The sequence below is a fragment of the Oncorhynchus keta genome, chromosome 4, assembly GCF_023373465.1.
Source record: "Oncorhynchus keta strain PuntledgeMale-10-30-2019 chromosome 4, Oket_V2, whole genome shotgun sequence".
NCBI classification, from domain to species: domain Eukaryota; kingdom Metazoa; phylum Chordata; class Actinopteri; order Salmoniformes; family Salmonidae; genus Oncorhynchus; species Oncorhynchus keta.
The window spans coordinates 896,046-912,304 of NC_068424.1; positions in this window are offsets into that span (position 1 = coordinate 896,046).

Genomic DNA, 16,259 nt, shown 5'->3' on the forward strand with positions numbered 1-16,259 from the left:
GTCTATCATCTTATAATAGAGACAGTAGATCTAGCTGGGCTGTTATAATATAATATAGACAGCAGATCTAGCTGGTCTATCATCTTATAATAGAGACAGTAGATCTAGACGGTCTGTCAAATTATAATAGAGACAGTAGATCTAGCTGGTCTGTCATAATATAATAGAAATAGTATATCTAGCTAGTCTGTCATAATACAATAGAGACAGTAGATCTAGCTGGTCTGTCATATTAAAATAGATAAAGTAGATCTAGCTGGTCTGTCATAACACAATAGAGACAGTAGATCTAGCTGGTCTGTCATAATATACTGGAGACAGTAGATCTAGCTGGGCTGTTATAATATAATAGAGACAGTAGATCTCGCTGGTTTGTCATAATATAATAGAAATAGTAGATCTAGCTAGTCTGTCATAATACAATAGAGACAGTAGATCGAGCTGGTCTTTCATAATATAATAGAGACAGTAGATCTAGCTGGTCTGTGATAATATAATAGAGACATAGAGACAGTAAATTTAGCTGCGCTGTCATATTATAATAGAGACAGCAGATCTAGCTGGTCTATCATATTATAATAGACACAGTAGATCTAGCTGGGCTGTCGTTTTATAATAAAGAGAGTAGATCTAGCTGGTCTGTCATAACACAATAGAGAGAGTAGATATAGCTGGTCTGTCATAATATACTGGAGACAGTATATCTAGCTGGTCTGTCATAATATAATAGAGACAGTATATCTAGCTGGTCTGTCATAATATAATAGAGACAGTATATCTATCTGGTCTGTCATATTATAATAGAGACAGCAGATCTATTTGGTCTGTCATATTATAATGGAGACAGCAGATCTAGCTGGTCTATCATATTATAATAGAGACAGTAGATCTAGCTGGTCTGTGATAATATAATAGAGACATAGAGACAGTAAATTTAGCTACGCTTTCATATTATAATAGAGACAGCAGATCTAGCTGGTCTATCATATTATAATAGACACAGTAGATCTAGCTGGGCTGTCGTTTTATAATAAAGAGAGTAGATCTAGTTGGTCTGTCATATTATAATAGAGACAGCAGATCTGGCTGGTCTATCACATTATAATAGAGACAGTAGATCTAGCTGGTCTGTCATAATACAATAGAGACAGTATATCTAGCTGGTCTGTCATATTATAATAGAGACAGTAGATCTAGCTGGTCTGTCATAATATAATGGAGACAGTAGATCTAGCTGGTCTGTCATATTAAAATAGATAAAGTAGATCTAGCTGGTCTGTCATAACACAATAGAGACAGTAGATCTAGCTGGTCTGTCATAATATACTGGAGACAGTATATCTAGCTGGGCTGTTATAATATAATAGAGACAGTATATCTCGCTGGTCTGTCATAATATAATAGAGACAGTATATCTAGCTGGGCTGTTATAATATAATAGAGACAGTAGATCTCGCTGGTTTGTCATAATATAATAGAAATAGTAGATCTAGCTAGTCTGTCATAATACAATAGAGACAGTAGATCGAGCTGGTCTTTCATAATATAATAGAGACAGTAGATCTAGCTTGTCTGTCATAAGATAATAGAGATATAGAGACAGTAAATTTAGCTGCGCTGTCATATTATAATAGAGACAGTAGATCTATCTGGTCTATCATATTATAATAGACACAGTAGATCTAGCTGGTCTGTCAAAATACAATAGAGACAGTAGATCTAGTTGGCCGGTCATATTAGAATAGAGACAGCAGATCTGGCTGGTCTATCAAATTATAATAGAGACAGTAGATCTCGCTGGTCTGTCATAATATAATAGAGACAGTAGATCTAGCTGGTCTGTCATAACATAATAGAGACACAGAGACAGTAGATCTAGCTGGTCTGTCATAATAGAATAGAGACAGTAGATCTAGCTGGTCTGTCATATTGAAATAGAGAAAGTAGATCTAGCTGGTCTGTCATAACACAATAGAGAGAGTAGATATAGCTGGTCTGTCATAATATACTGGAGACAGTTTATCTAGCTGGTCTGTCATAATATAATAGAGACAGTATATCTAGCTGGTCTGTCATAATATAATAGAGACAGTAGATATAGCTGGTCTGTCATAATATAATAGAGACAGTATATCTAGCTGGTCTGTCATAATATAATAGAGACAGTATATCTAGCTGGTCTGTCATAATATAATAGAGACAGTATATCTATCTGGTCTGTCATATTATAATAGAGACAGCAGATCTAGCTGGTCAGTCAAATTATAATAGAGGCAGTAGATCTAGCCGGTCTGTCAAATTATAATAGAGACAGTAGATTTAGCCGGTCTGTGAAATTATAATAGAGACAGTAGATCTAGCTGGGCTGTTATAATATAATAGAGACAGTAGATCTCGCTGGTCTATCATCTTATAATAGAGACAGTAGATCTAGACGGTCTGTCAAATTATAATAGAGACAGTAGATCTAGCTGGTCTGTCATAATATAATAGAAATAGTAGATCTAGCTAGTCTGTCATAATACAATAGAGACAGTAGATCGAGCTGGGCTGTCATATTATAATAGAGACAGCAGATCTAGCTGGTCTATCATATTATAATATAGACAGCAGATCTAGCTGGTCTATCATCTTATAATAGAGACAGTAGATCTAGCTGGGCTGTTATAATATAATATAGACAGCAGATCTAGCTGGTCTATCATCTTATAATAGAGACAGTAGATCTAGTTGGTCTGTCATATTATAATGGAGACAGCAGATCTAGCTGGTCTGTAATAACACAATAGAGACAGTAGATCTAGCTGGTCTGTCATAATATACTGAGACAGCAGATCTAGCTGGTCTGTCATATTAAAATAGATAAAGTAGATCTAGCTGGTCTGTCATAACACAATAGAGACAGTAGATCTAGCTGGTCTGTCATAATATACTGGAGACAGTATATCTAGCTGGGCTGTTATAATATCATAGAGACAGTAGATCTCGCTGGTTTGTCATAATATAATAGAGACAGTAGATCTAGCCGGTCTGTCAAATTATAATAGAGACAGTAGATCTAGCTGAGCTGTTATAATATAATAGAGACAGTAGATCTCGCTGGTTTGTCATAATATAATAGAAATATTAGATCTAGCTAGTCTGTCATAATACAATAGAGACAGTAGATCGAGCTGGTCTTTCATAATATAATAGAGACAGTAGATCTAGCTGGTCTGTCATATTATAATAGAGACAGTAGATCTAGTTGGTCTGTCATATTATAATGGAGACAGCAGATCTAGCTGGTCTGTCATATTAAAATATATAAAGTAGATCTAGCTGGTCTGTCATAACACAATAGAGACAGTAGATCTAGCTGGTCTGTCATAATATACTGGAGACAGTATATCTAGCTGGGCTGTTATAATATAATAGAGACAGTAGATCTCGCTGGTTTGTCATAATATAATAGAAATAGTAGATCTAGCTAGTCTGTCATAAGATAATAGAGATATAGAGACAGTAAATTTAGCTGCTCTGTCATATTATAATAGACACAGTAGATCTAGCTGGGCTGTCGTTTTATAATAAAGAGAGTAGATCTAGCTGGTCTGTCATAACACAATAGAGACAGTAGATCTAGCTGGTCTGTCATAATATACTGGAGACAGTATATCTAGCTGGTCTGTCAAATTATAATAGAGACAGTAGATCTAGCTGGTCTGTCATAACACAATAGAGACAGTAGATCTAGCTGGTCTGTCATATTATAATAGAGACAGTAGATCTAGTTGGTCAGTCATATTATAATGGAGACAGCACATCTAGCTGGTCTATCATATTATAATAGAGACAGTAGATCTAGCTGGTCTGTCATAGCACAATAGAGAGAGTAGATATTGCTGGTCTGTCATAATATACTGGAGACAGTATATCTAGCTGGTCTGTCATATTATAATAGAGACAGTAGATCTAGCTGGGCTGTCATAATATAATAGAAACAGTAGATCTAGCTGGTCTGTCATAATACAATAGAGACAGTAGATCAAGCTGGTCTTTCATAATATAATAGATAAAGTAGATTTTTTTTATTTTATTTTTATTTCACCTTTATTTAACCAGGTAGGCTAGTTGAGAACAAGTTCTCATTTGCAACTGCGACCTGGCCAAGATAAAGCATAGCAGTGTGAACAGACAACACAGAGTTACACATGGAGTAAACAATTAGCAAGTCAATAACACAGTAGAAAAAATGGGCAGTCTATATACAATGTATGCAAAAGGCATGAGGAGGTAGGCGAATAATACAATTTTGCAGATTAACACTGGAGTGATAAATGATCAGATGGGCATGTACAGGTAGAGATATTGGTGTGCAAAAGAGCAGAAAAGTAAATAAATAAAAACAGTATAAAAACAGTATGGGAATGAGGTAGGTGAAAAAGGGTGAGCTATTTACCTATAGACTATGTACAACTGCAGCGATCGGTTAGCTGCTCGGATAGCTGATGTTTGAAGTTGGTGAGGGAGATAAAAGTCTCCAACTTCAAAGATTTTTGCAATTCGTTCCAGTCACAGGCAGCAGAGTACTGGAACGAAGGCGGCCAAATGAGGTGTTGGCTTTAGGGATGATCAGTGAGATACACCTGCTGGAGCGCGTGCTGCGGATGGGTGTTGCCATCGTGACCAGTGAACTGAGATAAGGCGGAGCTTTACCTAGCATGGACTTGTAAATGACCTGGAGCCAGTGGGTCTGGCGACTAATATGTAGTGAGGGCCAGCCGACTAGAGCATACAAGTCGCAGTGGTGGGTGGTATAAGGTGCTTTAGTGACAAAACGGATGGCACTGTGATAGACTGCATCCAGTTTGCTGAGTAGAGTGTTGGAAGCCATTTTGTAGATGACATCGCCGAAGTCGAGGATCGGTAGGATAGTCAGTTTTACTAGGGTAAGCTTGGCAGCGTGAGTGAAGGAGGCTTTGTTGCGGAATAGAAAGCCGACTCTGGATTTGATTTTTGATTGGAGATGTTTGATGTGAGTCTGGAAGGAGAGTTTGCAGTCTAGCCAGACACCTAGGTACTTATAGATGTCCACATATTCAAGGTTGGAACCATCCAGGGTGGTGATGCTAGTCGGGCATGCGGGTGCAGGCAGCGATCGGTTGAAAAGCATGCATTTGGTTTTACTCGCGTTTAAGAGCAGTTGGAGGCCACGGAAGGAGTGCTGTATGGCATTGAAGCTTGTTTGGAGGTTTGATAGCACAGTGTCCAATGACGGGCCGAAAGTATATAGAATGGTGTCGTCTGCGTAGAGGTGGATCAGGGAATCGCCCGCAGCAAGAGCAACATCATTGATATATACAGAGAAAGAGTCGGCCCGAGAATTGAACCCTGTGGCACCCCCATAGAGACTGCCAGAGGACCGGACAGCATGCCCTCTGATTTGACACACTGAACTCTGTCTGCAAAGTAATTGGTGAACCAGGCAAGGCAGTCATCCGAAAAACCGAGGCTGTTGAGTCTGCCGATAAGAATTTGGTGATTGACAGAGTCGAAAGCCTTGGCGAGGTCGATGAAGACGGCTGCACAGTACTGTCTTTTGTCGATGGCGGTTATGATATCATTTAGTACCTTGAGTGTGGCTGAGGTGCACCCGTGACCGGCTCGGAAACCAGATTGCACAGCGGAGAAGGTGCGGTGTGATTCGAGATGGTCAGTGACCTGTTTGTTGACTTGGCTTTCGAAGACCTTAGATAGGCAGGGCAGGATGGATATAGGTCTATAGCAGTTTGGGTCCAGGGTGTCTCCCCCTTTGAAGAGGGGGATGACTGCGGCAGCTTTCCAATCCTTGGGGATCTCAGACGATATGAAAGAGAGGTTGAACAGGCTGGTAATAGGGGTTGCGACAATGGCGGCAGATAGTTTCAGAAATAGCGGGTCCAGATTGTCAAGCCCAGCTGATTTGTACGGGTCCAGGTTTGCAGCTCTTTCAGAACATCTGCTATCTGGATTTGGGTAAAGGAGAACCTGGAGAGGCTTGGGTGAGGAACTACGGGGCGGAGCTGTTGGCCGAGGTTGGAGTAGCCAGGTGGAAGGCATGGCCAGCCGTTGAGAAGTGCTTATTGAAGTTTTCGATAATCATGGATTTATCGGTGGAGACCGTGTTTCCTAGCCTCAGTGCAGTGGGCAGCTGGGAGGAGGTGCTCTTGTTCTCCATGGACTTCACAGTGTCCCAGAACTTTTGGAGTTGGAGCTACAGGATGCAAACTTCTGCCTGAAGAAGCTGGTCTTAGCTTTCCTGACTGACTGCGTGTATTGGTTCCTGACTTCCCTGAACAGTTGCATATCACGGGGCTATTCGATGCTATTGCAGTCCGCCACAGGATGTTTTTGTGCTGGTCGAGGGCAGTCAGGTCTGGAGTGAACCAAGGGCTGTATCTGTTCTTGGTTCTGCATTTTTTGAACGGAGCATGCTTATCCAAAATGGTGAGGAAGTTACTTTTAAAGAATGACCAGGCATCCTCAACTGACGGGATGAGGTCAATGTCCTTCCAGGATACACGGGCCAGGTCGATTAGAAAGGCCTGCTCACAGAAGTGTTTTAGGGAGCGTTTGACAGTGATGAGGGGTGGTCGTTTGACTGCGGCTCCGTGGCGGATACAGGCGATGAGGCAGTGATCGCTGAGATCCTGGTTGAAGACAGCGGAGGTATATTTGGAGGGCCAGTTGGTCAGGATGACGTCTATGAGGGTGCCCTTGTTTACAGAGTTAGGGTTGTACCTGGTGGGTTCCTTGATGATTTGCGTGAGATTGAGGGCATCTAGCTTAGATTGTAGGACTGCCGGGGTGTTAAGCATATCCCAGTTTAGGTCACCTAACAGAACAAACTCTGAAGCTAGATGGGGGCGATCAATTCACAAATGGTGTCCAGGGCACAGCTGGGAGCTGACGGGGTCGGTAGCAGGCGGCAACAGTGAGAGACTTGTTTCTGGAGAGTAATTTTCAAAATTAGTAGTTCAAACTGTTTGGGTATGGACCTGGAAAGTATGACATTACTTTGCAGGCTATCTCTGCAGTAGACTGCGACTCCGCCCCCTTTGGCAGTTCTATCTTGACGGAAGATGTTATAGTTGGGTATGGAAATCTCTGAATTTTGGTGGCCTTCCTGAGCCAGGATTCAGACACGGCAAGGACATCAGGGTTAGCAGAGTGTGCTAAAGCAGTGAGTAAAACAAACTTAGGGAGGAGGCTTCTGATGTTGACATGCATAAAACCAAGACTTTTTCGATCACAGAAGTCAACAAATGAGGGTACCTGGGGACATGCAGGGCCTGGGTTTACCTCCACATCACCCGCGGAACAGAGAAGGAGTAGTATGAGGGTGCGGCTAAAGGCTATCAAAACTGGTCGCCTAGAGCGTTGGGGGCAGAGGATAAGAGGAGCAGGTTTCTGGGCATGGTAGAATATATTCAGGGCATAATGCGCAGACAGGGGTATGGTGGGGTGCGGGTACAGCGGAGGTAAGCCCAGGCACTGGGTGATGATGAGAGAGGTTGTATCTCTGGACATGCTGGTTGTAATGGGTGAGGTCACCGCATGTGTGGGGGGTGGGACAAAGGAGGTAACAGGGGTATGCAGAGTGGATCTAGGGGCTCCATTGTGAACTAAAACAATGATAACTAACCTGAACAACAGTATACAAGGCATATTGACATTTGGGAGAGACATACAGCGAGGCATACAGTAATCACAGGTGTTGAATTGGGAAAGCTAGCTAAAAACAGTAGGCGAGGCTAATCAGCTAGCACAACAAACAGCAGGTAAAATGGCGTTGACTAGGCAACTGGGCCGACAGATAAAACAAACAAGCAGAATGGAGTACCGTGATTAATGGACAGTCCAGCGTGCGTCAGCTATGTAGCCAAGAGATCAGTGTCCAGGGGGCAGCGGTGGATGGGCAGGGAAGCTGGGCTGGCTAGTGTTATCCAGGTTTTAAAAAAAAACTAACAATGACTAAATAGCTTGTAGCTAGTTAGCTGGTTAGCGTCTGGAGGTTCTTGAGTGTGTCATAAAAATAAAATAAAAATTAAAGGTGATAGCGATTCCGTATCACAGTGGGTGAGGCAGGTTTCCGGAAGGTATAAACAAAATAAAAATCAAAGAGAGATAGAAAGTAAATGGGTTCAGAGTGTTTGGGATGCGGTAAGCCAGATGGTTAGCAGGCCTGTGCTAACAAGCTAACAGTTCGTAGGCCCGGGCTAGACAAGCTAGCCGTTAGCAGGCCGAATTAGCAAGCAGGGAGATAGCGAGGGCTAGAGAGCTAACCTTTGGGGGACGTCGCGATGGGGTGAGTCTGTTTATTCCTCTTCTTGCGGTGACATCGACAGACCGGTCGTGGGCCCGGGTAATTGTAGCCCAGGAGTATGCTACAGGAGCTCTAGTGCGCTGGGTGAGCTGGAGACACAGCGTTTCAGAAAGCTCGCGGGCCTTGGCCAGCAGATGGATCTTTGGCGATGTCGCAACCCTGTTGAAACCACCTCGGACGATTATGTCGGGCGGACCAGTCGTGATGGATCGGCGGGGCTCCGTGTCGGCAGTAAAGGGTCCAGGCCAATTGGCAAAAAGAGGTATTGTTGGGCCTCTTCGGCTAGTCGGGAGATGGGCTTAGCTCAAGGCTAACTGTAGCTTGTTTTGGGACAGAGACGTTAGCCAGGAGTAGGCACTCGGATTGCAGCTAGCGAGGATTGCGATGATCCGGTGTAAAGGTACAGAGCTTGCGGTAGGAATCCGGAGATGTGGTAGAGAAAGAGCAGTCTGATATGCTCTGGGTTGATGTCGCGCTGGTGTCCTAGTTAGCTTAGAAGACCGCTAGCAATGGCTAACTGAGTACGAGCTAGTAGCTAGTTAGCTGGCTAGCTTCTGATGGTGGTTCCGGTTCTAAAGTAAAGTATAGAAAAAGCAGATCCGTACCACATTGGGTGATGCGGGTTGCAGGAGAGTATATTCAGCTCTAGTTTGAAAGTGAGATTAAAAAAAAAAAATCTAGCTGGTCTGTCATAACAAAATAGAGACAGTAGATCTAGCTGGTCTGTCGTAATATAAAAGAGACAGTAGATCTAGCTGGTCTGTCATAATATACTGGAGACAGTATATCTAGCTGGTCTTTCAAATTATAATAGAGACAGTAGATCTATCTGGTCTGTCATATTAAAATAGAGACAGTAGATCTAGCTGGTCTGTCATAATACAATAGAGACAGTAGATCTAGCTGGTCTGTCATATTAAAATAGTAATACAATAGAGAGAATAGATCTAGCTGGTCTGTCATAATATAATGGAGACAGTAGATCTAGCTGGGCTGTCATATTATAATAGAGACAGTAGATCTAGCTGGGCTGTCATATTATAATAGAGACAGCAGATCTAGCTGGTCTATCATATTATAATAGAGACAGAAGATCTAGCTGGTCTGTCATATTATAATAGAGAAAGTAGATCTAGCTGGTCTGTCATAACACAATAGAGACAGTAGATCTAGCTGGTCTGTCATAATACAATAGAGACAGTAGATCTAGCTGGTCTGTCATATTAAAATAGAGACAGTATATCTATCTGGTCTGTCATATTATAATAGAGACAGCAGATCTAGCTGGTCAGTCAAATTATAATAGAGACAGTAGATCTAGCCGGTCTGTCAAATTATAATAGAGACAGTAGATCTAGCCGGTCTGTCAAATTATAATAGAGACAGTAGATCTAGCTGGGCTGTTATAATATAATAGAGACAGTAGATCTCGCTGGTTTGTCATAATATAATAGAAATAGTAGATCTAGCTAGTCTGTCATAATACAATAGAGACAGTAGATCGAGCTGGTCTTTCATAATATAATAGAGACAGTAGATCTAGCTGGTCTGTGATAATATAATAGAGACATAGAGACAGTAAATTTAGCTGCGCTGTCATATTATAATGGAGACAGTAGATCTAGCTGGTCTATCATATTATAATAGACACAGTAGATCTAGATGGTCTGTCAAAATATAATGGAGAAAGTAGAACTAGCTGGTCTTTCATAATACAATAGAGACAGTAGATCTAGTTGGTCGGTCATATTAGAATAGAGACAGCAGATCTGGCTGGTCTATCATATTATAATAGAGACAGTAGATCTAGCTGGTCTGTCATATTATAATAGAGAAAGTAGATCTAGCTGGTCTGTCATAACACAATAGAGAGAGTAGATATTGCTAGTCTGTCATAATATACTGGAGACAGTATATCTAGCTGGTCTGTCATATTATAATAGAGACAGTAGATCTAGCTGGTCTGTCGTAATATAAAAGAGACAGTAGATCTAGATGGTCTGTCATAATATACTGGAGACAGTATATCTAGCTGGTCTGTCAAATTATAATAGAGACAGTAGATCTAGCTGGTCTGTCATAACACAATAGAGACAGTAGATCTAGCTGGTCTGTCATAATATAATAGAGACAGTTGATCTAGCTGGTCTGTCATAATATAATAGAGACAGTAGATCTAGCTGGTCTGTCATAATAGAATAGAGACAGTAGATCTAGCTGGTCTGTAAAATTATAATAGAGACAGTAGATCTAGCTGGTTTGTCATAATATAATAGAAACAGTAGATCGAGCTGGTCTGTCATAATACAATAGAGACAGTAGATCTATCTGGTCTGTCATAATATAATAGAGACAGTAGATCTAGCTGGTCTGTCATAATATAATAGAGACAGTAGATCTAGCTGGTCTGTCATAATATAATAGAGACAGTAGATCTAGGTGGTCTGTCATATTTTAATAGAGACGGTATATCTATCTGGTCTGTCATATAATAGAGACAGTAGATCTAGCTGGTCTGTCATAATATAATAGAGACAGTAGATCTAGGTGGTCTGTCATATTTTAATAGAGACGGTATATCTATCTGGTCTGTCATAATACAATAGAGACTGTTATACGCCTACAGTGTGCCTCTTCTGTCCAGAGCTGCTAGAGCCGCCAGTCTGTCCTGAGCCGTCAGAGCCGCCAGTCCGTCCTGAGCCGTCAGAGCCGCCAGCTTGTCCTGAGCCGTCAGTCAGCCAGGAGCTGCCAGAGCCATCAGTCAGCCAGGACCTGCCAGAGCTGTCAGTCAGCCAGGACCTGCCAGAGCCGTCAGTCAGCCAGGAGCTGCCAAAGTCATCTTTATTCTTGCTCAAAAAACTTCCGGTGCGTATTTTTCAAATTTTTCAAGTTTCGTTTCTAAATGTCTGCGCAAGAGTGAATGTTTCCCGTCAGAGAGTAACGGTTAATGTGATTGGATGTCAACTATTTGACTCGGCGACCTGTATTTGACATTGTGTTGTTATTTCGCTGAACACTAGATGGTTTTATTTTATTATTGTCAGAGGACTCTCTGCTAAATTCTCTAAAAGGACGTTGGAGGCGGCTTATGGTAGAAAAAATTACATTAAATTATCTTGCAACAGCTCTGGTGGACATTCCTGTAGTCTGCATGTCAATTGCACGCTCCCTTAAACTTGAGACATCTGTGGATTTGTGTTGTGTGCCAAAACTGCACATTTTAGAGTGGCCTTTCAATGTTCCCAGCAGAAGGTGCACCTGTGTAATGATGTGTCACTGACAAACCAAAACTAAACAGGTGGGGTTCTAGGAGCGATTCAGACAGACATGGGTGTGTCCAGTGAGTTGACTAGCAACAGTCATGGGGGTGTCCAGTGAGTTGACTAGCAACAGTCATGGGGGTGTCCAGTGAGTTGACTAGCAACAGACATGGGGTGTCCAGTGAGTTGACTAGCAACAGACATGGGGGTGTCCAGTGAGTTGACTAGCAACAGTCATGGGGGTGTCCAGTGAGTTGACTAGCAACAGGCATTGGGGTGTCCGGTGAGTTGACTAGCAACAGGCATGGGGGTGTCCAGTGAGTTGACTAGCAACAGACATGGGGGTGTCCAGTGAGTTGACTAGCAACAGGCATGGGGGTGTCCAGTGAGTTGACTAGCAACAGGCATGGGGGTGTCCAGTGAGTTGACTAGCAACAAGCATGGGGGTGTCCAGTGAGTTGACTTGCAACAGACATGGGGGTGTCCAGTGAGTTGAATAGCAACAGACTTGGGAGTGTCCAGTGAGTTGACTAGCAACAGTCATGGGGGTGTCCAGTGAGTTGACTAGCAACAGGCATGGGGGTGTCCAGTGAGTTGACTAGCAACAGGCATGGGGGTGTCCAGTGAGTTGACTAGCAACAGTCATGGGGGTGTCCAGTGAGTTGACTAGCAACAGTCATGGGGGTGTCCAGTGAGTTGACTAGCAACAGTCATGGGGGTGTCCAGTGAGTTGACTAGCAACAGGCATGGGGGTGTCCAGTGAGTTGACTAGCAACACTCATGGGGGTGTCCAGTGAGTTGACTAGCAACACTCATGGGGGTGTCCAGTGAGTTGACTAGCAACAGGCATGGGGGTGTCCAGTGAGTTGACTAGCAACACTCATGGGGGTGTCCAGTGAGTTGACTAGCAACACTCATGGGGGTGTCCAGTGAATTGACTAGCAACACTAATGGGGGTGTCCAGTGAGTTGACTAGCAACAACAATTTGAACCAAAAAGACACCCACCATGAGTGTCCACTAAATGTGTCCAAGAAGAGACAAACAAACAAATCCCCACACAAATGTAAAGACAGGAAGCAAACCAAAATGGAGGAGATCAACTATCCAGACACCTAAAGGAGTTGACCCTTCACATCTAGAGACAACTAAAGGAGTTGTCCTCCATATCTAGAGACAACTAAACCAGTTGTCCTCCACATCTATCAAGACAACTAAAGGAGTTGTCCTCCACATCTAGAGACAACTAAAGGAGTTGACCCCCCACATCTAGAGACAACTAAAGGTGATGACCCTTCACATCTATCAAGACAACTAAAGGAGTTGACCCTCCACATCTATCAAGACATCTAAAGGAGTTGACCTCCATATCTAGAGACAACTAAAGGTGATGCCCCTTCACATGTATCAAGACAACTAAATGAGTTGTCCTCCACATCTAGAGACAACTAAAGGTGATGACCCTCCACATCTAGAGACAACTAAAGGAGTTGTCCTCCACATCTAGAGACAACTAAAGGTGATGACCCTCCACATCTAGAGACAACTAAAGGAGTTGTCCTCCACATCTAGAGACAACTAAAATAGTTGTCCTCCACATCTAGAGACAACTAAAGGAGTTGTCCTCCACATCTAGAGACAACTAAAGTAGTTGTCCTCCACATCTAGAGACAACTAAAGGAGTTGTCCTCCACATCTATAGACAACTAAAGGAGTTGTCCTCCACATCTAGAGACAACTAAAGGAGTTGACCCTCCACATCTAGATACAACTAAAGGAGTTGACCCTCCACATCTGTCACTGGGCCAGCCACTCTTAAATACACTACATGACCAAAAGTATCTGGACACCTGCTTGTCGAACATTTCATTCCCGAAATCATGGGCATTAAAATGGAGTTGTCCCCCATCTGCAACTAAAATAGCCTCCACTCTTCTGGGAAACTTTAAATGGAGTTGTCCCCTCTTTAGACAACTATAACAGCCTCCACTCTTCTGGAAGGCATTAAATGGAGTTGACCCCTCTTTGATACTATAACAGCCTCCACTCTTCTGGGAAGGCTTTAAATATGGAGTTGGTCCCCCTTTGCTGCTATAACAGCCTCCACTCTTCTGGGAAGGCTTTAATATGGAGTTGGTCCCCCTTTGCTGCTATAACAGCCTCCACTCTTCTGGGAAGGCATTAATATGGAGTTGGTCCCCCTTTGCCGCTATAACAGCCTCCATCCACTCTTATGGGAAGGCTTTAATATGGAGTTGGTCCACCCTTTGCTGCTATAACAGCCTCCACTCTTCTGGGTAGGCTTTAATATGGAGATGGTCCCCCCTTTGCCGCTATAACAGCCTCCACTCTTCTGGGAAGACATTAATATGGAGTTGGTCCCCCCCTTTGCTGCTAAAACAGCCTCCACTCTTCTGGGAAGGCTTTCCACTAGATGTTGGAACATTGCTGTCGGGACTTGATTTTATTCAGCCACAAGAGCATTAGTGAGGTCAGGCACTGATTTGGGTGTTTAGGCCGACGCTGGCCTTTCAGCGTTCCAATTCGTCACAAAGGTGCTTGATGGGGTTGAGGTCAGGGCTCTGTGCAAGCCAGTCAAGTTCTTCCACACCGATCTCAGCAAACCATTTACCTATGCACCTCACTTTGTTCATGGGAGCATTGTCATGTCGAAACAGGAAAGGACCTTACCCAAACTGTTGCCACAAAGGAATCACTGAATTGTCTAGAACGTAATTGTATGCTGTAGTGTTAAGATTTCCCTTCACTGCAAATACGGGGCCTAGCCCGAACCATGAAAAACAGCCCCAGACCATTATTTCTTATCCACCAAACATTACAGTTGGCACAATGCATTGGGGCAGGTAGCAGTCTCCTGGCATCGGCCAAACCCAGATTTGTCCTTCGGAATGCCAGATGGTGAAGCGTGATTCATCACTCCAAAGAATGTGTTTCCACTGCTCCAGAGTCCAATGGCAGAGTCCAAAGTCCAAGATCTTTACACCACTACAGCCGACGCTTGGCATTGCACATGGTGATCTCAGGCTTGTGTGCAGCTGCTCGGCCACGGACACCCATTTCATGAAGCTCCCAATGAACCGTTGTTGTGCTGACGTTACTTCCAGAGGCAGTTTGGAACTCGGTAGTGAGTGTTGCAACTAAGGTCAGATTATTTTTTACGCGCTACGCACTTCATCCCTCGGCGGTCCCATTCTGTGTACTTGTTTGGCTTACCACTTCGCGGCTGAGCCATTGTTGCTCTCTACATGATGTCAAAAGCATTTGTTACATACTTTGGTTTTTCCGTTCTTTTATGTTCTGAGGGTGGACTTTAGCACGTAGGACACACCGATTGGTGTCACCTCGTTAGTCAGCATGTGTTACACCTGTGCTGGTTACCATCTTGTTATTGAGAAGGTGTTTCATCTGTGCTGGCACAGGTGCTACACTATATATACAAAAGTGTGTGGACGCCCCTTCAAACACAGGGGGTTGGTAACACCTTAATTGGGGAGAATGGGCTCGTGGTAACGGCTGTAAGTGCTGTTATGCGTTTTGTCCTATAATGTTTTTTTTTTTTATCCCAGCCCCCTGTTCCCTGCAGTAGGCCATCATTGTAAATAAGAATTTGTTCTTAACTGACTTGCCTAGTTTAAAAAAAACAATACAAACATGGATCTGTGATTGGTTCCCATGCAATAAACAGACAGTAGATCTGTGATTGGTTCCCATGCAATAAACAGACAGTAGATCTGTGATTGGTTCCCATGCAATAAACAGACAGTAGATCTGTGATTGGTTCCCATGCAATAAACAGACAGTAGATCTGTGATTGGTTCCCATGCAATAAACAGACAGTAGATCTGGGATTGGTTCCCATGCAATAAACAGACAGTAGATCTGTGATTGGTTCCCATGCAATAAACAGACCGTAGATCTGGGATTGGTTCCCATGCAATAGATAGACAGACAGTAGATCTGTGATTGGTTCTCATGCAATAAACAGACAGTAGATCTGTGATTGGTTCTCATGCAATAAACAGACAGTAGATCTGTGATTGGTTCCCATGCAATAAACAGACAGTAGATCTGTGATTGGTTCCCATGCAATAAACAGACAGTAGATCTGGGATTGGTTCCCATGCAATAAACAGACAGTAGATCTGTGATTGGTTCTTATGCAATAGATAGACAGACAGTAGATCTGTGATTGGTTCTCATGCAATAAACAGACAGTAGATCTGTGATTGGTTTCCATGCAATAAACAGACAGTAGATCTGTGATTGGTTCCCATGCAATAAAGACAGACAGTAGATCTGTGATTGGTTCCCATGCAATAAACAGACAGTAGATCTGTGATTGGTTCCCATGCAATAGATAGACAGACAGTAGATCTGTGATTGGTTCTCATGCAATAGATAGACAGACAGTAGATCTGTGATTGGTTCCATGCAATAGACAGACAGTAGATCTGTGATTGGTTCCCATGCAATAGATAGACAGACAGTAGATCTGTGATTGGTTCCCATGCAATAGACAGACAGTAGATCTGTGATTGGTTCCCATGCAATAGACAGACAGTAGATCTGTGATTGGTTCTCATGCAATAGATAGACAGACAGTAGATCTGTGATTGGTTCCCATGCAATAGA